This window comes from Mchenga conophoros, linkage group LG13, assembly GCF_057382185.1.
Source record: "Mchenga conophoros isolate Kocher_MC1m ecotype Shallow Benthic linkage group LG13, M_conophoros_male_GT1.1, whole genome shotgun sequence".
NCBI lineage: Eukaryota > Metazoa > Chordata > Actinopteri > Cichliformes > Cichlidae > Mchenga > Mchenga conophoros.
The window spans coordinates 16,942,436-16,965,527 of NC_140538.1; the positions used below are offsets into that span (position 1 = coordinate 16,942,436).

The window sequence follows — 23,092 nt, forward strand, 5'->3', positions numbered from 1 at the left end:
AAATCACAGACAACCTCATATAACCAAATATTTTAATGCATTTTATAGGTTCATAAGTGAATCAGCTGTAAATGAGGGTTTAAGAGAGCCAGGGTCACACTTCAGGGTTGTTACATTAATGATTATAAGAGGCTCCTTATTTTCTTGACAACTGTGTGTGGGGAAAATGGATTATGCTTGCTTTCTTTAACCTTTAATGCTGTGGACCAGATGTCCCTACTAAAGTAAACTGACCCTGCTACCTGCAGTATATCACATAACATTACACCTTGACAGCTGCTCCTTTTGACTGGCACTGATTTCTGCATCTTAAGATCTGGTGGAAACCGACCCATATGTCGACGTCTAAGAAATTAGGACAGGCTTTCCTGCAGCTCCGGTTTCATTGATGAATTAAGCAGGTGGAAGTCTATTGTGATGAGAAGAGGAGACCCTATATTGTGTTCCCAGGACATAAGAGGGGACAGAAGTAAGTAAGTGGGGGGCTCAGTGCAGACAAGCTGGCTCAGAGGTAGTATTTCAACTGTTGATGACTTTTTATGGCTAATATTCTTTTGTTTCATATATTGCCCATCACATGCTGTAAATATTAGTTGTTTAGACTGTGAAGCAATATCTGCATGGTCACATGCTAAGAAGATGGGAAGATTTTCCAAAATAAAGCACATTTTCATATTTATCTAAGTATATCTTAGAAAAAACTCACCAAACAGTTTTAAACACGCTTTAAATCACAGGAGAATAGTTACAATACTTGCAAATTACTGTAGAGTATAACCTCAGTTACTTGGACACGAGGTTACAAGTGGGTTTGTAATCTGTTTTAATGTTAAAGCCATTCTTTAAGTTTATTTTTTGACTTTTTTGTTACTGCCTTACAGTAAGGTTTCAGGTTTCAACCTCTTGGCCCTCTTGGCAGGGGCCTTTGTGCGTGGAGTTGTATGGTCTCCCTGTGCCTGAGTGGTTTTCTGACCACAGTCCAAAGACATGCATGTTAGGTTAACTGTTTTTCCCTAAATTGGACCTATGTGTGGAGGTGGAAATATGAAGTTGTCTGTTTCTCTCTGTGTTAGCCTTGTCCAGGGCCTTGCCTCCACACAGCTCCACATAAGCCCACTGTGAGCCTAAGTTAAGAAGATACTGATGTATGTTCTTTTCTCATCAGACCAAGCAATGTTTTTCCCAATCTTCCGTTGTCAAATCTTGATGTTCCCATGCTAACTGTAGCTTCAGTTTCCTGTTCTTAGCTGGCATAAGTGGCACCAGATGTGGTCTTCTGCTGCAGTAGCCTATCTGCTTCAGTGTACATGTTTTGGGTTGAAAGATGCTCTTCTACATACCTTGGTTATAATCACTTCGAAACAGTCTGGTCATTCTCTGACCTCTGATTTCAGCAAAGCATTTTCTTCCAGCTGTCACTCATTGAATATTTTCTCAATTCAATTATATATAAACTCTGGAGACAAATGTATGAGAAATATCCCAGAAAACCATCAGTTTCTGAAATACCCACACACTTCCCTTAAATCACCTTCTTCCCCATTCTAATGCTTGGTTTGAACTTGTCTTGATATCACCTGCATACCTACATGCACTGGTGGCTGATTAGACCACTGACATCTTAAGCAGTGCAACTAACAGAGAGCAGGGAATTTAAAATAACAATTAACTGTCCAATAAAGACAAAATGTACACAGTCTTTTGGTCTTTGCAGAATTTTACATGCACATTTGCATGTTGGAAAAACTGCTAAGAAAACTTTCTGTCTCAAATCAATGGCATAATAAGACACAAACATAAAACTCTATTAAGGAATGTCTTTTAAAGTGATTTATATAATTTAGAACAATATTCAAGTTAGCAAAACAACAAGCTCAGTAGTTACTTTCAAACACTAAAATAAAAATGTGCAGTTTTCTGAACTGTTGATTTTTCTTCCGTTGAGCTTGAAAAAACTAGTTCGCACGTGGATAGTGTTTACAAGTTTTAAATGAGGTTTTTATATCAGTATATCAACCCCACTGGCGCAAAGGCACGAGCGTCAAGGAATGGCTTCATCGGATGTCGCGGCCCCCCCTCTCACAGCCCCTGCCTTCCCCGTCCCTGTCCTGAACCTTGACTGTTGTGGATCGTTTCTCGAGCCCCCGCTGAAGCACAGAGTGAGCCCGCCTCGCAGAGCGCTACATCGGGCTGTGCCGGTGACAGTACCAAACACCTTCAACCTGAGCAGCAGCCGTGGATCAGCAGCAGATCACAGCCGCCGTGGACTGCGCGGCTTTGGGAAAAGAAGCGGACTGTAACTACGGGGAACGGACAGCAGAGTCGATTTTTTTCTGGCGTGTTGGTGCTCTCTGAAAAAGTTGCATCTGCTTGGGACGCACAAGATACCCACTGCTGAAGGAAATATCCCCGCACGGGTTGGTTGTAAATAACATCTTTAAAGGTGAGCAGATCACGCAGTGTGCAACAGTGATTGAGTGAGTGTTGTGTTTTTGTGCTGTATTTTAACAGAAGGGTTAAGGACTTCTTGACTTTTATCAAGCGCCCTCAAAATGCTTTGTCCACGCATGAAAAAATAGAAATAGAAGTAGTTGTTGAAGTTTAGTTGTAATTTTATCGTAAAATACGAATTTTGCTTAAACCTGCGTGGATATTTATGTGAAAGTGTGCTTTGATTGTGCTGAGTTGCGTGGTTAGAGTATGTATGGCTTACGGTGTAGCTGCATGATCATTTGATTTATTGATAGTTTAATCTGAGTACTTGTGCAGTTAATCCACTTGAATGCAGTGATTTGCTTTACACGAGTTTCCTCAGTTTTTCTTCCTCAGGAGCTGGTGTGTGTGTGTGTGTGTGTGTGTGTGTGTGTGTGTGTGTGTGTGTGTGTGTGTGAGAGAGAGAGAGAGAAAGAGAGAGAGAAACAAGAGAACAAGCTTTACTGTTATCTTCATCCCGCTGTGTCAGTGAATAGGGGGGCTGCCCCTTGGAAATGGCACACATGCACACTTATTCCTGCAAACCGCGTTTCCTGTTATGGCCGTTTTCCTCTCTGAAAATGCGCAGCCAGTTTTGTTTGTATTATAAAGACAGAAGTGGATGGGAGAGGATGAAGTGAAAATGATGAAAAGGAAAGGTCAGACAAAGAGAGAGGGAGAGCTCTCATGGCCATTTCTTTATGCTCTCAAGGCCTACTTTAATTTATGGATTGGGTTTGAGTTGAATTGGAAACACCCGGGGTCTGATTGGACCATAAATAATCCCCACAGGAGTAGATATAAATGCCGAAGAAGCAGCATGCCTGAGATTCTCTCCATCTCTTTCTCATCTGCGGTGAACCCTCACAGATGATTGATGCGTTGGGTGTCCTGTTGTCACAGCTGTACGACTTTAGCTGAATGCAAACACGAGTACAACCACGCATGAATGAATGCATGCACGCTGCAAATGTGAATTTGTGAATGCTCGGCACGCACATACTCCATCCTCTCCTGCACAGACTAGTAGCATCACAGCACCATGATGTGCTCAAGCATCATGCTCCCTCTTTGGGAGAACCTATATCATACTGCTCTGTCACTGCAACATAACACAGCTAAAGAGAAGGGGGAGAGGGGGATTCGGTAGCAGTGGGAGGTAATAACCAACCTGTCAGGCCATTAGGATTGAAGTAGCTAAAGAGGTGGATGGGGGACAGGTAGGGGAGGATGCTTGTGATCATTTAAATCACATGTCCCCTTCACAGCAAGTGAAACCCTGAGGGGGTGAAATGTGAGGCAGCTAAGTGATAACATTACCAAAGTCATGGTTGTTTTTACAGCATCTTGTCCTCAAATTGTTTTCCTTGTCTCCTTTCCTCCTCCCGTTTTCCCTTTTTAACAAGGTTATGAAAATCCTTCTGCCTCTGCGGTCGAATAACGCGACCTCCCATCTTTTTTTATTACATTAACAATTAAGTGTGAAAAAAACTAGATCACAGCTGGAGGCGCAATCACAGCTGATGCACATCTGCCAGCACTCGAGAACGATGAAACATTAAAGACGCAACCCACTGTTCAAAATGTCGCTCCGGCGTTGGCAGCTTAATTTGCCCATTAGATAATCTCAGCCGAAAGTGACACTTACATGAACGTGCTCACACACACACACACACTTACATAACATGTAAAGGAGAATCCCTCGTGAAGCAGCAAACATCGTTATCCCACAACATTAAAACCACTCGCAGGTGAAGCGAAGTGTTTGGCTCCTGGCATTCATTAATCATTACCAATCTAAACGTGGTTGTTGACTCAGAATCCCTCACAAATACCTTGTTCAACAACAGTGAGCCCGAGAAACAGCCCCAGCCTTATAAACTGTGAAAAAGCCAGAATATAACTGAGCCACAAGATGCCACACCACAACCCTGAATGTACAACCTTGTACTGAATTTCCCAGAGGAACCCACCTGAGGGATTAATAAAGTTTCATCTAATCTAATCTAATCTAATCTAACACACAGGCCCTGCCAAACCTGAAGGTGCCAGACACCACAGGGGTCCCGATGGCCCCTGATCAGTCAGAAATACTGATCGATGCCTATTAAGTATTAGGTTGGTTTTATTGTTAAGGCTAATTTGGTGTATAAATACAGCACAATCTGATCCAGAAGACTATCGCTCTGCAGTGGTGATGATGATAATGATGGTGATGTTATTAAAAAGTGTGCAAACAGTGTGTCAGCACTGTTATCTATTTAGATGTAATGCAGACTGCAAACGCCTCGTGCAGCTCAAACTATCTCACGCTGCTCTTATTTAACAAACACTGCAAGTACATTTGAAAGAAAACAGGAAGTGTCTTTCTTTCTAACTTTCTAACATGTAAACTTCTCTGTGTGGAAGCACCACAGGAGCCTTGAATTCCTCAGACAGAGTCAAACGCACTCAGAGGAGCTCAACAGATACCTTTTCTCCATCTGATATTTTGTCTTTTCCTGTGCCTCCATTTCATGTCTTCAATTGCATGTCAGAGAGAAGCTCTGTTTGATTTTTATGGAGTAGTTCAGTGTTTAATATGCTTCTTTTTTTTTTGTTGAGCATGTTGGTTCCAAGATTCAGTTTCCCCTCAGCTGTGATTTTTCTAGCAGTGCGTCACTAAGATTTCCGTCACAGTTCCTCGCTGTCAGCCTATTAGAACAGGACATGAGCAGGAGCACAACAGGGGAGAGACAAGCTGTCAGTCAGACACACGCACACACACACACACACACATGTGCGCACAAAGACTGCCCTTGTGTGTGAGACTGTAATTAGTAGCTGCCTGGGTTTGCAGTGACCTTTCTTTTCCTTTTTTAAAAATCCCCATTCAGGACCATAAATGTTGCAGCACCGCTAATGACTTTACTTTACAGCATCTTCATGGAGTTTTCATTTTTAAAGTCACTTGAGGTGTTATACTGTTGATCAGGTTAGTTATTTAGACAGACTCATTATGGATCTACATATGAATCGCTCAGCATAGGCCAGCAGACTCCTGAAGTATATTTAAATGAAACATTTATACGTGAAAGGTTTTAAAAAGCCTTTCCCCAGCTTGCAGTCCTGTGTCTTTTAGAAGAGAATGCTGGATGAGATCATTCCTCCTCTGTTTGCTATTGTAATTTCCAGTGATCGATCATCAGATAACTTTCAGAGTTTAGCATTTAAAAATAATGTATGTATTAGTAATGTCCATACTGTTAAAGGCTGATTATAGACACTTCTAAGCTTCCTGCAGACGTATCATTGCTTTACACATTTCAGACACTAAGAAAGAAATGAAAGAAAGTCACATTCATTTTAACTTTGACATTCAGTATTTAACTTGCAGAATAAAATCAACATCACAAGTCATCATTTGAGGTAGTTCTGGTTCACATAATGATGACTACATTTTTCTGCTGCTACTGAAGTGAAGTTGTTGTAAGAAGCTTGACTACAGCAAATCTATATCATTTCCTTGTTAAATATTAAAGGAAATCAGGCTTTTCACAGTTAAGTTTAATTTTATTTCATGAAATCTTGAGTTGCTGATGGCTTTAGTAAAATAAAAGGATTCTTGCAGTAGCAGTGCACTGTGAAATGTTGTAATGGGCAAGCAGAATTCTTATCAACAAGTGGCACTGGATCAGAAATCGCGTGCTGAGTGTTTCCTGTAAACACTGTTGTGAGAAGGGCCTCGTCATTTTTTTCCGAATCCTTTCTGTTGCATACTTTCAAAGCTTTTTTTGAACCCATTAGAAAAATGAAAGCTGGGCCTTTTGACTTTCTGACCCTGTAATGCTGACAAGAAATCCAGGTGGTATTTTAGGTTTATGAAGCTCTTTACTAAATGAATCAAATCTTTGAATCTCGCACTGCTGCATCTCGTCAGAGGAAAGCAAAAGAAGGAAGGAAATGGGTACACAGGAGGCGCAGTTGGTCTGCATAATCAAGTCAGATTTGATTCTTCTGACTGTGACACTCGAAATAACCCACATTTATCAAGTCATGTATACGTGCAGCAGGCTTATCCATCAAGCTGCAGGAGATCAGGTCAGATCTGCAGAGAGAGGCAAGGGTAGATGGGGGGTAAATGGTACTCCAGAGATTTAGTATTATATTTCTTTTTGTTAAAGAATACAAATCAAATGTCTCTAAAGCTTCCTTCCTCCTTGCCTCTTTGCAACTCTTTTTTCTTGTAGATACCAAAGTCTAAAACTAGTTCAAGATAACCTTGATGACATTACCCAGATTAGTTTTTGGAGGTTGGAGAGCTCACTTCACAAACACAGAAGACAACTGTTTTCTCAGCTGAAGTGGATGAGTAAAGCGACCTTTGGCTCCATTAGGTTTGAAGGTATGGCTACAGTATTCCCTCGATTATCGTGGGGGTTAAGTTCCACACAATAGGTGTAAAACCCACGCTCTTATAAACCCTTTTTACACTCGTAAACACACTTTTGAGACACATCCTTACGTATTCAGCAAGTCCACCAGGTAGTTTTGCATATTAAGCGCCTTAATTGTGCGAATAACACCATGAGCCATTGGCTGGATCAGCGATGGGGTGTAGTTATTAATTTTTTAGGCAGAAAATATTTATTTTACTGCAAAAATAATTGAGATCTAAAAAATTAAAATAGGTAGCAGAAACCCGCGATTTAATTAAATTCCCACAATATAAATTTACAGGTAAATTTGGGATGTCAGCGAAAGGTGAAGTGCAATATGGTGCAGGAGTTCTGTATGTGACGCTGTAAAAGCTCACAGGGACACATGTGGCCATACAGACTACTGGACCACTACTGCTCTCTCATTGTCAAACAGCCCATAGCCTCAGCTTGCCATTACCTCCTTTGAGTTTTTGTTTTTTTTTTACAAAAGAAAAGCATATATTAGATGGCCCATGAACATGCATGCAGCAGGTCAATTATCATACTCTTACAGAACCTTTCCAGCGCCAAAGGATACTCATAATGTGTTCTTTTCCCCCCTTTTTTTTCTTTGCGTAAGTAGATTGCAGTTCAATTAAATTGCCATTGCAATCTGATAACTGAGATGGCAGGCGGAGATGGGCTCTGAAAGCCCTCGCAGTCTGTAAGAAGAGCCGGAATCAATGCAGGGTGGAGTAAGTCATGGTATAATGGACATTAGTGAGCAGAGCTCTGGCACAGATCACATTAGAACCAGCAGTGCTGAAGTCTGCCAAGTGCTCCAAACATCCATTAGTAGGCCAATCAAACTGTGTTTGCTCAACACTTATGCATTTGTTCACAGCACCCCAAAGATCCCGTAGAGAAGCTTCTCAGAGTGATTTTTGTCTGGAGCAACAAAAATCTGTTATTACGTGCTCAACCTTCGCAGTGCACAAATCCGTTGGCCGTCCCGTTAGGAAAGTGTCGTCATTGCACATGGAAATGGTTTTCATCTATCTGGGAACAGCAAGGCCTTTCTCCAGCTCTTTCTCTCTTTTTCTGAAGAGAAGGTAAAGTGGCATCATATGTCACTAAGCATCACTTCACTGCTGTCGGGAGGGTGATGTATGAGGACCGAAATGGCCAGTGCTGAAACAGCAGACCACACACACGCACGCAGACACACACACAAACGCAAGATTGATGGATGACACGAGTATTAGGTCCAGAATTGAGGCTCGTTGCCTGGTGGCTGATAAAAGATTTTAAGAGGTGACGACCTGCAGCTGCAACAATTAGTTCTTAATGGTAGCAGTCTTTGTTTTTATGAGAAAACTCATTCAGGAGACTCTTTTTCCTTTTAGCTAGGCAAGAAATTGCCTGTTGGTTGCATAGTTCCTAACGTGACTAACAGAGGCCTGCTTCCACTTAAGCGTGAAAGTCATTGATTAAGCTGTTGGTTGATTTGTCTTTATTGGAAACCTGATTTGTGCCAGCAAGGGAAACAAAGCATGAGTTATTGATCCAGTATAAAAGCTCATCAGCGCCTGCCGGTGTGGAGTTTTAGATAGGAAAACACTGCATATTTGTTCTTAGCCCTGCCAAACCTCAGTCGAATTGAATCAGTGAGTTTTCCAGCTTACAACTTACAGTGCGACACCCCTGAGCTAATAACATAAGCAAAGATCTCCTGACACCCAGTTGTTTGGACATGTGCTGGATTTATAGATTAGATTTCCTCCACCCTCTTGGTCAGCGTTCTTCCCCATTGTGCGCTCGACGGAGTGAAGCCAGCCCAGAGGATGCATCTGCCAGATGACCCCTCTGCAGAATGCGTACCATGCAGCGCCCCACCCTCCTCCCCCTTTCCTGCATCAGCTGACTAGCTTGGGTAAACTGTGTTTGGCTTGTCTGTGGAAGCGGAGAGGGGAAGGAGGCTGGGGGCTGGGAATTATTAACCATGAGAAAAGTGTTTACATCGTGACTCTAGAGTATCGCTGCATACTGTATCTCTCTGGCGTAACCTTGGGATCAATCCCTCCTTTTTAATTGGTGACAGATGTCGCCTCTCTCATCATCTGTGCCTCAATCGCTTTCGTTCTCATACACACATGTAAGGCCCCGATGTTCCCAGAATTCTTCCGGGAACCTCTGGGATCCCATCCCAAATCTTGATAACATAACTCCCACCGCCCTCTCGTCCGAGCCAACACTTCATCCCTCAGTTTATGAAGCTGTCCTGTCACAAGTGGATTGCCAGGACTCAGCTGGCCTGGAAGCTGTCCTGCGCTTATGAAACATTTGGCATATTTTCAAACTTACTTGCAGTTTATGGAGTGATGCTGTTACTTGGTTTCTGCTTATTTTCAGTGAGTCTTGGGCTCAGACTGACAGAGCTGAATCCTGGAGGTGCTGTCTGCCTCTTTGTCATGGTGTCTTTGTCTGCTTGGCATTATCCTGCAGAGGATTGTGTCCATCTGGTGGATGAGATTTCTTGGAAATGAAAGGCACGGATAGGATAAAACGAAGAAAGACAGGGCTTGTCTTGTGGCTGATCGGTGGAAAAGTAAAACCAAGTCCCTCAGCATGTGTCCGTGAGTGTGTGCCCAGCTAAAATTTAGAGGAACTGTATTAAACAATGAGTTCAGTTTTTCTTTGCTTATTTCACATGCACACATCCTCAAGCGTCCCCCAGCTTCACTCTGTGATTTGACCTTCAAAAGATGTATTGTCCAAATAAACCTTTGATATTCATATTATTATTATTATTATTATTATTATTAACAGGCTTGATCAGCGTGAAGCTCGCTGCGTTTGAGGCCTTGCTGCCCCCACCTCCTCCTCCTCCTTCCAAAGCCCAGACTGATGGCAGACAGAAGTAGGTCAAAGTTCAGTGGAGCGTCCTGTCTGTGGAGGAGGATTGGAGAGCTGGAGGGGGAGTTAAAGGGCATTGTTGGTGCCAAGGACCTCCTTCCTACATGGTGGGGGCTTCTGTTTTTTCATATTAAAACTTTTAAAAAGTTTAACAAAGTTCAAAAACTGCTTAAAATAACAGCCTTGGTACTCATAAAGGAGTTAATTACCTGGTACTAATACTGAACGTTAAGAAACAGCTTATAAATACTCTACTGATCACAGACTGTATAAAAATAAATATAGATTTCTTCATCACCACATCTGTATATACACAGTCTGTGCTACAGATCAGTAATGATCCAGCTGATTGCATTAAAATGGGGTTTAGCCGGTGGTGATTTCATGCAGCACTCTCATGTGCATGTATGAAATTCTGCTGTTGTAAAGGAAAAAAAAGAAACTCATTTTAGGAGGTAATAGAATTTAATTTATAAAAAGTTGACTACGTATGAATGAATGAAAATGACTTAAAATTTAATATATGTTCTTACATTTGTTTTTGGGGAACCTGTAGTAATGGATTTGCTCACCTTGCTGTGGGGATGAAGAAAAGTACCCCATTATGTGTGGCTGTGACAGTGTTGGGTGGAGTTACAGGTCTAACGGACTCTGCTCATAAGTAATGGTGGGTGCAGGGTCTCTGTGTCACAGGTACACTGTAACCACAAACTCCCCTGAAACCCTGCACCATAACCTATGCAATAACCTGACGTGCACCCCCCTAAAAATGTAACCATACACTGGTTTATCTTCTGTCATCTACTGCCTTATTTTCTGTTTCAAGGTGTTTAGAAGAGAATTGATCACCTCGAGTGGAGAAAATTCCCAGCAAACGACTCTTTTAGTGGAAAATTGCAGAACACCTTACACGAGTGTAAATGTTCACAACGGTTGCCATTTCAGTGATAAAATGTGCTAAGCAGTGTGATAATTAGCCTTAAAATGTGCTCAACACTGAACTATTAAACCAGAGACATTTAACTCAAGAAAAGTTACACGTCCTTTGTTCATTAAGCCTGGTTGTTTGATATAGCCCGCTTGTGTAAACTAGAACTACAACTAAGACTCTTTAGCTATGCTAGTGGCCATTTGCAACTATGCTATGTGTTAACGTGTCCATATGAACACAGTCTGTATATAAAAGATAGACGTAGCCACCAGGTCTGGAGCACAGGTTCAAAAGATGTTAGGTTATAAATTCCTATGACTTTCAGGTCTTTCTCTATACAGCATGGTGTTCATTTTGCAAACGGTAGTCCCATTCTAAGTAAAATGAATGATGCAGGCAGTTTTAGGGTGTGGCTGTCTTGTGATTAATAAATTGTTTGGTGTCTCTTGTGCTTGGTTGCACTAAGAGGCTCTAAGCAGGAGAGAAATTCAGGTTTTTTTGGTTAGACATTTTTATTTTAAGCCTTTTTTACTTTAGCCAAAATTAACGTATCCCTGAAGTGCACGATCGACTCGACCCTCTTGCCTAAATTTGAGGACCTCGGGTTTCAAAATGCCCAGATCTCGATTACCAAAATGTGAAACTTAAGCTTCAAAGCAGCAGATCGTAAATCAGTCGGCGGGATTAGGTTTCTGTGTCTGACACAGTCTGAAGCAACACGCTGTTGTGCTACAGAGTCATGTGGTGTAATATTGATATGTGTCTCGGCATTAATAACATGTTTAAAATGGTCATGTTGACCCTTGTGAAGCATGCCTTTGCAGATTAGGATGTCTGGATTGAGGCAGGGTCAGACTGCTGGGTTTAAATTGAGAAGGGAAAGCTGCGGAGGACAGCACTTCAAAGGATTGTATCATAATCTTTGACATGTTATCATTGGCGCTCCAAAAACATCAGGGGATCTGATGGGTTTTTTTTTTTTATTCTATTCTTGCTGTCCCGCATTGGCTTGTGTTATGCAAGAAGGCTTTCAAAAATCTGATGTTATCTTTGATATCGGGGGGAAAATAAAAGAGGAGGAACGGATGCCATTTTTCTTTTCTGGGAGCATTTTCCCAATTAAAACTTCAAATATCTTGTATAACTGCTGTTGAGCTATTATACAAGATATTTATACAAGATGCTTATACAATTATACAAGCTTTCAACATAGCAGGATTTGCTGGTGTGCGGAGTTCAAAATGAAGCCCTAGACTGCTGTCAAAGATCAAACAGACAGATTAAGGTGGAGACGGAGCGGTTTGGAAGGCTAGTGGCGGCAGATGCAGGGATGAACGGATGAAATGAGGCCAGTGTCATCCCGTCTCATTTATTATGCAGGGTTGGGAGGGGATTAGCTTCACTTACATAACTCCATCTCTCCCACCCACCCCCCACCCCCCTAACTAGCATATCTCCCCCTTTTCCCCACCCTCCCCAAACTCTCTCCCTCTCTTCTGAGACCATTCGATTGGTGTTGGCCTCTTTGTTATTCCAGTATTTTGTTTCTCTGTTCTTTTTTTTTTCTTCTTCAAGAGAAAAATGCATAAAGACAGGAGGCAGCTGGAGACTGAAAATGGAGGGACAACAGGGAGAGATGTTGGAGAGACATAGCGAGAGAGACAACCATCAGGAATAGAAGGAAATGGAAGACACAATCTTTATTACCAGCGACGGTTATAAAGATCTGCAGATAAAGCAAAAGGAAAAGAGGAAACAGGAAGAAAAAGGGGGAATAGGGGAGCTTTGGGGGTGGATGAGAGAGTCTATTTATAGTTTATCCCTGCTGTTGGGTTAAACCGCATGGTCCAGTGCAGCACAGCTCAGTGTCCATGTCAGCCCTCATGTCAGTCTCCATTAGCTCCACGCACAAACACGCACTATATATATAAGTTATGTATATACCCCGAGGATGTAAACACAGGCTGTCACGAGAACATGGGTACGCTGACCTGCCACTGAAGTAAAGGAAAATTACACACCAGCAGATCTGAGTGTGTGTGTGTGTGTGTGAAGCACTGACGTGCTGGAGATATTCGTTAACCGGTGTGTGACAGAAAATAGGCAAAAACTGCACACTATTCAGCTCAGCTCTTCGACAAAGGCTGCACTTCTGAGAGGATTCAAAACACACACACAGACTTTTTTTGTGTTCCTCTGACATTTCCTCCTGCCTTCACTTCTTAATCTTGGGAATAAGTTAATCACACCATCTCTTCAAGCTCCTTTTTGTTCCCAGATCACATTTGCATATGTGTTCACTTCCTCCCTCTCACGCTCTCCTTCGTACGTACAGCTATAGGTGCACGTGCAGGTAAATGCATGTGTTTCAGAGCGAGAAGCATGTTCACTTGACCCAGTCTAACTGTGGTCTGAGTCTGATGTCATTGCTGCTGCAGGCACACACACACACACACACACACACACACACACACACACACACACACACACACACACACACACACACACAGGCAAAAATGCACATTCATTTAAATTGATTGAATGCAGGAGTGCAGTATATATCTGAAATACTGCAGCTCTGTTGCAAATATATAAATATATTTATTACATTTGGTCAGTAATATATATTTTGAGCACCTGCCATGTTGCATAGGAAGTCAGTTATTACTGGTGAGCTGAATGCTGTGAGAACAGGCCAGCTACTGTACACGTTTATGGATGATTCATGCAACAGTCTTGGGGTTGCACAGGACCTTGTTTGTTTCTTTTGTTCCTTCCCCCCGGCTAACCCCGCTCCAATAACACACTTACTGTGACAGAGGGTACACATTCACGAACGCACATAAAACCAGCATTCACTACGTGCACATGTGCAGGCGTCTACAGGAAGAGTGATCAGGTGCTTTCACTCCTGCAAAGTACGCTAGCACGTACTGGAAGAAGTTTTCAAGAGAATAATCTCTTGATTTGAGAAAAATGACAACTTTTATTGTTTCTTAATAATGCATTTTCATTGTGCAGTCAATAAAAGACGCTTAAACATGATAGATAACCAGTGTGAAGCAGCAGCCCCCATACTGAATCTGTGTGAAAATTGTGTTTGAAATAATGTAAGAAAAGCTAAAGATAGGGAGGATGGAAATAATAAGAGAGGAGAAAAAGCGTGTGAATGAAGAGAGATGATCCATATCCTCCAGACAGACAAATTGTTACAACAACAGTGGTGGGGCTGATAGAGCTGGAAACAGACAAAGCAAGACAAAGCCTTTAGCTCCGGCTGTGATTTAAGCAGTGAAAAGGAAAAGGAAAATTTTTCCTGCAGTCATTGTTTCTCATTTGTTAATCTTCCTCTGTGTGGTCACCTTTTGCTCATCCTGCCCATGTTGCATTGTTTCTGCATAGAAGACCCTCATTAGTCATCAGCTGTCGTCAAACATGCAAACTCATCATTTGTTCTGCCAAGATTTTCATAAGAGGTTGACTGTGTGCAGCTGTGGCCACACATCAGCTGCTGCTCTTGAGCTCGGTTACAGAGATAAACTTTACCCACCGCTGCTGCTGCTGCTGCGGCCATCCCCTCCAACCTCTTGTCATCTCATCTAATCTGGCCACAGAGGAGGATGACTTATGATCCTTAGAAACATTATAGGAGTGGAGATAGGGGTCAAAGAGTTGGAGTACATCAATTAGACCTTTCACTTTACGGTGGAGAGTACTGATGAGGTCACTCCCCTCTGACATAACTAAATACTTTCATTCAAATATTGTAAATTTGTTTTTTGTTTCTTTTTTCTACTCACAGATTTTATATTTTTGGTTACACAAAAAAGAGGAGTGCATGGTTATCGTGGTAACCAAACTGGATGTCTTGTCATACACTTACTGGCCACTTTATTAGGTACACGATAGAAACATTCCTCAGTGATTTCAGTTCATACAGACATGATAGCGTCACACAGCTGCTGCGGATTTGTCATGTGCACATCCGGACTATCAATCCCCTGTTCCAACACATCCCAAAGGTGCTCTACTGCTTTGAGATCTGGTGATAGTGGAGGCCATTTGAGCAGCCATCAGAAGATGGACATGTGGTGGTCATAAAGGGTTGAACATGATCAGCAATCATATTCATGTAGGCTGTGGTGTTTAACTAATGTTCATCTGGTTCTGAGGGGGCCAAGATGTTCCAAGAAAAGATCCCCTACACCAGGGGTGGCAAACTCCAGGCCTCGAGAGCCGGTGTCCTGCAGGTTTTAGATGTGTCCTTGATCCATCACAGCTGATTTAAATTGCTAAATTACCTCCCCAACATTTCTTGAAGTTCTCCAGAAGCCCGGTAATTAACTAATCATTTGATTCAGGTGTGTTGACCCAGGGTGTTATCTAAAACCTGCAGGACATTGGCTCTCGAGGCCTGGAGTTTGCCACCCCTGCCCTACACCATTGCACCACTACCACCCTACCCATTCATACAAAGCAGGATGGATCCATGCTTTCAGGCTGTTTACATTAAGTTTAGACGCTAAGATGTGAATTTCACAGCAGAAATCAAAACCCATCAGTGAACTAGAAAAGACCCAAAATATCTGAATAAGTAGCCAAATAAAGTAAAATAACTGAATTAATTCCAGCCAGAAAAACAAATTCCCCTTTGGGTTGCATTAGGAAGGAAATCCTGCATAAGTCTCCCAAGTGGAGCTACCAACTGTGGCAACTCCTTGTGACAAGTCTCAATAATGTGGCCGTATGTACTTTTTTAAAGCAGTGTACATAGTGTACTGAATATAGAAAAGGAATAAATCTGAATGAAGGTTAAAATAATCATTTAAATAGCTAGTGCAATAGTTTTGCACAGCAGATATTAAAATAACTTTATACTATATTATCTGTTCCTTCTGTTATTTGTTGCTACGAACAAGTTTCACTCAGGACTGAACAGCCATCATTGCAGCTGCCAGATTTCACATCATTGCAGGCTGCCCTCTAGTGAACAATGCTGGATCTGCAGTGATCCTGATCTGAGCTCCTTGGACTCACACGTGAAGTGCAAACTAACAGGACTGAAGCTCGAGAGCATCACGGGCACACACAGTCCCTGCTGGGTTTTTTTTTTCTTAACCTGTAAGATGAATGGGCCTCATTAATCATGGCCATTTGTCTTTAGTTGTAAGTCTAGAGGTCAGTGATTAAACCTTGTTCTTTGTATCGTAGCCAGCTCTCTGTCTCCTTCTCTCTCTCTCTCTCTTTTCTTCCTCACTCAGAGGATCAGAGGGAGAGCTGCATTTCGTCGCTGCTCCGCTCTGCTTTTCATGGCTCTGATGTTGTCTGCCACCAAATCCCAGCTGAATAAAAGTCAGAAATTGAAGCAGCAAATCATGTTTTATGTATGTGTGCTTACACAATGAAAGCAAGATGGAAAGTGGGCCAAGCATCACACAGGGCATATTATGGCAACAAAGCAGCTTTCCACTTTCTTGGGAAAACGGCAGCCGCAACAGCCAGAGTGCCAGACACCGAGTACAATATGGCTAATGACAGAGAAAATAGAAAGAAAGATACATAGAAACTGCATTACCCGACTGCTCTTTTCCTGGGAAGTGCTTTACGATTCTCATTGATTCTATTCTATTCTTACTCAATATCCGAGGATGAGCAATGTGACAATGGATGCTACGAGACGCTCGACACCTGTCCCGATTTTTCACATTATGCAGAAGTAGTTTAACTTACATGTTTTCAGGTGTTTCGGGACACTTAAGTAGCAGCAGTTGTTCACTTTCATGATCAGCCAGTATTTATTTTCCTGGATATTGATGAATTAAAAATTACAGAAAATGGTGCAAAGATGAAATTTTAAAAATGCTTTTATAATAGAAATGATGATGATTTTTTTTTTTTTTTTAAACTCAGATTCACAACAGTCCAAACCAAGATGAAATAGTTTACAAAGACAGTGGGAGTATTATTTGGAAAGAGTTGCTGTGGTGTATCTTGATTAAAACCCTTCTGTGTGCGTGGTTGATATGAGCAGTGGCTCAAACTGATAAAATTCACTTTGTGTTATTGAACTGATGTGTAATCTGCTTGTTTAAACAAAATAGCTGGTTGCTTTTCCCCTATTCCATTAATATATGTGCGTGATATTTGTGAGTTTTGGGCATAGAAGTTGGATGCTGACATGATGAATATCACCCACTGGTTTCTTGACTCCCATTTTAAAGCCGGGAGTTCAGTATTTTTGACATCACCGTCAAGGTATTTTGAAACGTCAGTGAGGTAACTGTGAAACTGAGAACACTGAGTGCTAATAGATTAGCAAACTGTTCATCACAAGCTAATTCTAGCCTAAATTGTACCCTCATTTACTGTGTATTTTGCTCTAAATGGGAGGATAATTAACATAATTGTTATTATTATGCTGTAAAAAATAAATAGATACATATAATGGGGAGCATGGTGGTGTAGCGATTAGCACTTTTCACATCAACAAGGTCTTAGGTATGAAGTAATCAGTCTGCTGAGGACTTTCTGTATGGGCAAACTGAACATGCATGTTCTCCTGCACAGTGTAAAGACATGTTTGTTAGGTTACTCAGTGATTGTAAATTAGTGTGAATGTGAGTTATATCTGTTAGGTCTATAATAGATAGGTGATCTGTACAGTCTGTACCCTGCCTCTCACCTGATAGCTTGCATAGGCTCCAACCCACCCTGCAACCTAGAGTTGGATAAGCAGAAGAAACAGGATAAAAATAGCAACTGAAACTCACCAGGAAAGTATTTACTGCGCTATCAAGTCAGGTGAGAAGTTGGGTTATTTTCTCCTAGGCTGTGTTCACACCAGAATGAATAAGAATCTGGTCTTTGTCTGAGGTTATGCTTTCACACAAGCAGAACACAGTTGGTCACGCTGATGCTTGGTTTAGGTGAGGATGGTTTCTGAGTAGACTGTGCAGGAGGCGGGTGAGCCACTGAGTAGCTGTGAATTCAACCGGTTATTACCTGAGATATGCAAATCAGCATGTTTGGAAAAAGGTATAAAGCACCTACAGTGGGGCAAAAAAAGTATATAGTCAGCCACCGATTGTGCAAGTTCCCCCACTTAAAATGATGACAGAGGTCAGTAATTTGCACCAGAGGTACACTTCAACTGTGAGAGACAGAATGTGAAAAAAAAAAAGTGGAGGCTAGACCACTGCAGGACTTTCAAATGCTTCTTACGGAGCCACTCCTTTGTTGCCCGGGCGGTGTGTTTTGGATCATTGTCATGTTGGAAGACCCAGCCTCGTTTCATCTTCAAAGTTCTCACTGATGGAAGGAGGTTTTGGCTCAAAATCTCACGATACATGGCCCCATTCATTCTGTCCTTAACACGGATCAGTCGTCCTGTCCCCTTGGCAGAAAAACAGCCCCATAGCATGATGTTTCCACCCCCATGCTTCACAGTAGGTATGGTGTTCTTGGGATGCAACTCAGTATTCTTCTTCCTCCAAACACGACGAGTTGAGTTTATACCAAAAAGTTCTACTTTGGTTTCATCTGACCACATGACATTCTCCCAATCCTCTGCTGTATCATCCATGTGCTCTCTGGCAAACTTCAGACGGGCCTGGACATGCACTGGCTTCAGCAGCGGAACACGTCTGGCACTGCGGGATTTGATTCCTTGCCGTTGTAGTGTGTTACTGATGGTGACCTTTGTTACTTTGGTCCCAGCTCTCTGCAGGTCATTCACCAGGTCCCCCCGTGTGGTTCTGGGATCTTTGCTCACCGTTCTCATGATCATTTTGACCCCACGGGATGAGATCTTGCGTGGAGCCTCAGATCGAGGGAGATTATCAGTGGTCTTGTATGTCTTCCATTTTCTGATGATTGCTCCCACAGTTGATTTTTTCACACCAAGCTGCTTGCCTATTGTAGATTCACTCTTCCCAGTCTGGTGCAGGTCTACAATACTTTTCCTGGTGTCCTTCGAAAGCTCTTTGGTCTTGGCCATGGCGGAGTTTGGAGTCTGACTGTTTGAGGCTGTGGACAGGTGTCTTTTATACAGATGATGAGTTCAAACAGGTGCCATTCATACAGGTAACGAGTGGGGGACAGAAAAGCTTCTTACAGAAGACGTTACAGGTCTGTGAGAGCCAGAGATTTTCCTTGTTTGAGGTGACCAAATACTTATTTTCCACCCTAATTTACGAATAAATTCTTTACAAATCCTACCATGTGGATTCATGGATTTTTTTTTCACATTCTGTCTCTCACAGTTGAAGTGTACCTCTGGTGCAAATTACTGACCTCTGTCATCATTTTAAGTGGGGGAACTTGCACAATCGGTGGCTGACTAAATACTTTTTTGCCCCACTGTATAATGCTGCTTTCCATTTACCTCAGAAGTCGGATGACTGAGGTGGAAGTGATGTCACTCCTGAGTTGTGTGTGTTTCAGTAGTGAAGTCAGAAAAACAAGGAATAACAGCATTTGTTTTGCTCTTTAGCAAGATAGAGTCAGTCATGCATCATTATCATATTAGTGCAAAGCGTATTGTTTGTTTGTTTGTTTATTTTTTTAGCACTTAAAACCACCATTGCCACACGTTCGTGGATAGACCCTGACTTACTTAGCTGGTTACATGTCTTATGGTTTTACTGCTTTTTACATGCCCTGAAGCAATCTTGGATTGTCTTAGGGTTGGTGGGGCTGCTCTGACTGTCTGATTTTGGAAGTCTGGCTTGGGGGGGCGTTCCAGTTAAAAATTCTGTCCTCCAGTGAAATGCACCATAAGTTCCTTCTTTTTTTCCATCTTTTTAAAATTTTCAGATTTCCCATTTAACGCGGGAATCTGATAACGGTCAACTTTTCATGATTACCTGACTTTTTTTTTTACATTAACCAATCAAGAGAATAATTGCTGATATTGTATTATACAGTGATGTGTACAGTGACAAATTTCTCCCATTAATACACTTAGATACATCCAGTACGTGTATTAATGGACTGAACTGAACACTTCTCTGTCTCTCTTGCTTCATTGTGCAAGAGTCACCTTGGCACAAATTTAGCCACGCCTTCTGGGTGACGGCAGCGACTTTCGCCTTCACCCTCCTTCGCTCCTCCCTCAACAGCACACCATACTGCATCTCTCCAGTAACCGAAAACTACTACTAACATAAGGATTGCTTTGATTTACAAAGTGAACCTAAGGCAGCCAAGCGCACACACAAGCTGCATGACCTTAGCGCTACCCTCAGCTGAAGTTAATACTGCAGCACCGTGCAGGAGCCTCAGTCACAGTGTCATTGTCCTGACATACAGTGTCATCCCTGCAGTGAGGACATATGCTGCTATTGCGATGTAATCTATCTAGCAGTGATCTAAAGGATGAATAATCTCTATCTAATCTGCACCCATGGGTTTACATCAGCCCATCATACTGGGTGAGATCTCGTCGCCTGATTAGACAGAGAGCATCGAAGCGAGATTTTATGCCTGTGCGTGTATGTGTGTGTTGAAGCCTTTAAACCACTGCGGAGATCATTATAGCATCACAGGTCATGTTTTATTGCCTTGCAGTGGGTTTTATGACAATTAAAAGACAGGCAGACCAGGGTTAGATCTATAAATCTGTGTGTATATTGATGTATTTGCACATTAGTGTTTCTAAAAAAATAAAATATTCTTGTATTTGGCTGTGAGCTGGCCTTATGGGACACTACTCTTCATTTATCTGTGAAGCTTAAAGAGGGTGAATAAATTTAACCACTCTCATGTTATCTCAACAAATCTTCCCCCGTGTCTCTGTGGAAAGGCTTTGACCCTCCTGCCACCCCACCTCCGTGTTAGAACATGCTAGATGCCCTTGACCCACCCCGTTTATCGCACCTTCTCCCTCACAACGTTTTCTTTACTATTTGTTTCGTGGTGTTAGCGGCTACAAATCACGTGTCCATCAAATCAGGCCTGAAACACAATAATCATCTAATGGCAGAAATCCCAGACCCTGATTGCCACTTTAATCAGTCATACCTTGGCTTAAAGCCTTACTGACCTCTGTATTTCATTCAAATCTGGTTCTAAATTTGTGAGCTTTCCTGTTAACAGACACAGATGGACACCCGGTTTTGTTTCATTGTTGTTCCATGCTGATGATATTTGGGCTTCAGCTGGATGGAAGCCATATGGGAACCAAGTTAGTCAATAATTGTGTTTTATGTGGTCTTTTGATTGAATTAAATGGATCGTATTGATTTATATGAAACGTAATGCATTTGCATTTTTAAGCCAATGATGATCGCTGTTCTTTTCTGATTGTGTTTTGTTGGACACAAAATTACACAAACAATTAAGGACAAATGTTAAAAAAAAAGTGACATATATGGTTTAGATTGATGTGTAAGCTGTGTGATGCTCCGGTCCTTTTTGTTGTTTAAAGTTTGACAAGAAAAAACACCAAACTCCGGCTGGTCTCAGCAATTCTAGGAAAATCTGTCAATGTGATGGTCTGTGGTTTTACAGTCTATCTGCTGGTGGCACTGGCTGTCAGTGCCCAGTCAGCACTGGTCTGTGATTCCTGAAAGCCGCTCTATATCCTGGCCTGGAGGTCGGGTGATGTGGCATTACTGACCCCCTGGTGCACTGGGACATGGGGGCCAAAATCAATAGTCGTATCATATCGCTTCAGACTGTAACAAGCTGACTGATTACCTCATCGGCTTCCAGTGAAGATAGTGGAAAAGAAGAAAGAGGAAAAAAGGGTGCAATCAAAAGATTAGGAAAATTACAAATAAAAAACCCCAGCAAAGTAGCATTTTTTGGTGGGGGTGGAAATAAAATCCTCCCATGTGCATGTACTGCAAACCACAAGAAAAATGCTATAGTTAATATTATTGGACACCAGAGGGTGGTAGTACTAATGGAACTACATTTACACTTTGAAGTTATGATAAGGTATTTACACACAAGTGTATTCGGAGGAAGCAGTGTTGATATTATGGGCAAACACATATTCTTTATCTGCTCATAGATACGTTTTCTTTCTCTTTTTCATTTCATTTTTTTAGCCTTAATGAGGATTTTTCCATTTCTCTTCCAAAGATTGGAACCACATTTAGTTTTAGGAAACTTGTGCAAAACTCCAGCTGTAAGAGCCGCAGTACAAGATGACAGTTTAATTTAAAATTTGTACAAATTTCATGATTCTTTTTTAGCTCTTGCACAAGAAAAGCGTGATGTATAAAGATAAATATTTGTGTATCTGCAGAAAAAACATCTACTGTCATACGTGTGAGACTTAAGTTACTATGCAAGCAGCTCAAAAGTGGCTTGTTTAAAGACAGAAGGAGAAAGGAAGAGATCAAGGATTGTAGATTTTATTGATCAAAAAGTGCATTTTCAGCTTCATGTTTGGACTGTGGTCACTGTGAGGTCATCACATTTGCTATTTCTGACTGTGTTTTTGTTTTCCTATGCTAACCATTTTAGATAAATTCAAATCCACACTGTAGAGTTTAGATGTTTGGCCCTTACTGTTTCAGTTCACTCGTACCTGACGGACACAACTGGTCAGATTAGTTCATCTTAACTCTTTGTTTTTCCTCAGGTCACGGTCCACCTGAAGAGAATCCCAGAAAGAAGCAAAGTCCTGGGATGAAAGCACTCTGCCATTTTCCTCTCTCCCCCAGACCACCAGGAGCAGGACGCTGGGTGACACACTGAGGTAAAGAACCACGCTAAAAAACAAAAAATAAAACACCCTCTGCAGACAAAACCCTTCTCTGATAACGCTGACCTTCAGTATTTGCTGACTCAAGCATCCCCCACTCCTCCTACTACCCACTCTTGTTCTTTCTTGCCCTCCCTTTTGTGTTCTTTCTCTCTTCTGTTTTTTTTCTTCTTCTTTCTTTTCATGAGAGCCGTCAATGCTGATCAGTGGACTGACAATGTGTGGGCTCATATTAGAGTGTCCTCATTTTGTCACACAGATGCAAGAACATTTATGGAAATAGGGGTCTTGGCCTCTTTGATGCTTCTGTTTAGGGACTAGATTTGGAGAAGGATAGCAGTTGGAGAATGTGACACAGGGGTTAGAGGGAGTAGAAGAAGAGATGAGGAGGTCAAGAGGTTAGAAATTTGCGGCTGAGCTCATGTTGTTCCATACTGTAGTCGAGTGCCTCACATGAGGCACCGAAGGTGCTGCTAATCAAATTGTCTCATTCAGAAAACACAATTTTCTTCGACTTCACTTTTTTTTTTTACACACCTAATATAGCTAATGCAGAGAATATTATGCACTTTTTTGTGTCTGTTGTTCTTCAAAAGCAGTCACACAACACTCAATCTTGACATTAAGCCCTTATCATTTCTATCAGCTAAAGAACAG

At 41.8% G+C, this 23,092-nt stretch overlaps 1 protein-coding gene across 1 annotated transcript in view; it reads left to right on the plus strand.

The window, feature by feature from the left end:
• Window positions 1–2,131: 2,131 nt before the first annotated feature.
• The window catches only part of lzts2a (leucine zipper, putative tumor suppressor 2a), a 44,489-nt gene continuing 23,528 nt past the window's right edge, over window positions 2,132–23,092 (plus strand). Inside the window, exons 1-2 of the mRNA XM_085296797.1 lie at window positions 2,132–2,443; window positions 22,313–22,429. The gene's annotated coding sequence lies outside the window, so the exon portion shown is untranslated. The remainder of the gene's footprint in view (window positions 2,444–22,312; window positions 22,430–23,092) is intronic.